The sequence below is a fragment of the Palaemon carinicauda genome, chromosome 7 (genome assembly GCF_036898095.1).
Source record: "Palaemon carinicauda isolate YSFRI2023 chromosome 7, ASM3689809v2, whole genome shotgun sequence".
In the NCBI taxonomy this organism is placed as follows: domain Eukaryota; kingdom Metazoa; phylum Arthropoda; class Malacostraca; order Decapoda; family Palaemonidae; genus Palaemon; species Palaemon carinicauda.
In genome coordinates, this window is record NC_090731.1 from 142,127,105 (window position 1) to 142,129,604 (window position 2,500).

A 2,500-nucleotide genomic window follows, 5' to 3' on the forward strand; every position below is an offset into this window, starting at 1 on the left:
TATATATGTGTGTGTGTGTGTGTGTGTGTGTGTGTGCGTGTGCGTGTATGTGTGTGTATGTATGTATATTAGTTTGTTTGTATTTAAATGTCATTTTCTGTACATAAAGATGAACATATGTCTGTGATATAAAATATCAAGATATTATTTTCCAGACGTTAATCAGGCAGCAAAGTTGTAACTGTTTTTCTTTTGTAAACAAATTTCGCTTCCATCTCTTCATAGTGAAAATAGAACTTAAAACTTTTATAACTTACATAAAAACAGTTAGAGATAATAAAGGATTATTAGATATGAAAGGATGTAATATGTATCATAAATGTCAATATTTATGAATATAAATACGAATTTAGAATTAACAAGACAAAAAAAAGGAGGAGGAGAGAAAGAAGTAGAAGTATGAATGAGTAAAGAAAGGAGACTAAAATTATGATAATAACGATATTCAGATTTCTAAAAGGCGTTCACGTTAAGATGAAGTTAAAACTTGAAGGTAATGAAGGGAGTGACTGATGAATAAAGGACAATAAGATAACGTGATTAAGTAGGACAGATTGCGATAGCACTTTCATGTAAAAATGGCGCCACAGAGTCTCGCTCTATATCTACCTTAACTCCTTAAAGTCATTTTCTTTCATGTTACTTAAGAGAAAGTAACAGACGAGAGATTTTAATTCCACATCTCTGGATCCTGTTCGTTATTCTGCAATTTTTCCACTCTCAAGTTTATTTTTCCCTTGTGTGACTCTTTTACTATTGTTATTATTATTGCAACCAAAGCTACAACCCTAGATTGAAAAGCAGGACGCTTTAAGCTGAAGGGCACCAACGGGGATAAATAACCCAGTGAGAAAGGAAATAAGGAAATAAATAAACTACCAGAGAAGTAATGAACAATTAAAATAAGATAATTTAGGAACAGTAACAACATTAAGATAAATCATATATAAGCTATAAAACTAAAACAAAACAAGAGTAAGAGAAATAAAATAGAATAGTGTGCCTGTGTGTACCCACAAGCAAAAGAACTCTACCCCACGACTATGGAAGATCATTTTACAGAGTCTATACCAGTACCCAAGACTAGAGAACAATGATTTGATTTTGGAGCGTTCATCGCCTAGAAAAGCTGCTTAACATAGCTAGAGAGTCTTCTTTCCTTAACAAGAGGAAAGTAACCACTGAACAATTACAGTACAGTAGTTAACCCTTTGAGCGAAGAAGAATTGCTTGGCTTTATTCATTGGAATCCACTGATATCAAGATTGATATAAGCCTTAAAATACAAATGCCATCCTGAAATGGTTCGTTGAATGATAAGTTAAAGATAATATAACTAAGAAAACAGGTGCTATGAAAAGTAGGTATCTCTCAAGACACAGAAAAGAAAAAAGAATATTTCACAATCAGGTGTCATCAATTCTCAGAAGTCATATTCTTCAGATTTGATAAAAGACTAAAGCATCACAAAAACAAGATTGACAAGATGAATTCCTTAAAAAGTAACTGGAGTCCTATTAATGAAGATATCACAAAAAATAGATGATATCGGAAATTAATGTCATGAAAAATACTCAACCCGCTTAAAAATCCATTTTCTTTGAAGACTCTGGACTTGTAGAATGCTATAAACTAGTTGACAAAACTAAACTTTCTACCTTAAGAAAAATATTTAAAGGAGAAAAGCCGGAGAAAATTCTCATATAAAATCTTCAGAAATATCTTAACCTTTTTGCTTTGTTTTTTCTTTTGCCTCAGCCATTTCGTGTTGATTATCTTCAACGATGTTCTTCCTTGACTCCGTAATGCCTGATTTTCAACAAAACTCTGATCATATGACCCGGTTCATCTATAGTCGTAGTTAGGATCTCTCTCTCTCTCTCTCTCTCTCTCTCTCTCTCTCTCTCTCTCTCTCTCTCTCTCTCTCTCTCTCTCTCTCTCTCTCCACAAACAGAAACATCCACATAAGCTATTAACAGTAGATGAGATCTTAAAAAGCGAGAATGGCACGCTCCTGAAAGTTATACGATATATACAGTGTATATATATATATATATATATATACATGTGTGTGTGTGTGTGTATATATACATATAATAAAAGCAGAAATATAATACTGGAAATGGATATGAGTAAAGCTAAGATAATCTTCAATGAAAATGTAGAGACAACAAATGTGGGTTATGGACGAACCCATAGAGATTGTTAATGAATATACCTGCTTAGGACAAACAGTATTTCACCAGGACTCGAGACCGAAATTGAAAGAAGGATAAGTATGGAATCTCTAGGGACCCATTCTGTTATTCTTCTTGTCCATCAATTATCTGTCATTCTCATTATATGTCATACCCTTGTCCATTTCTTTTCCTTACATGTTGTTAGAATATCCTCTACCTTAGTTTATATCTTATCCATGTTGATCTTTTTCTGTCTTTTTGTGCTATTACCATCATTATTCTTTGCATAGCTTATGTTCTAAGGCTATAGTCACGCGCCA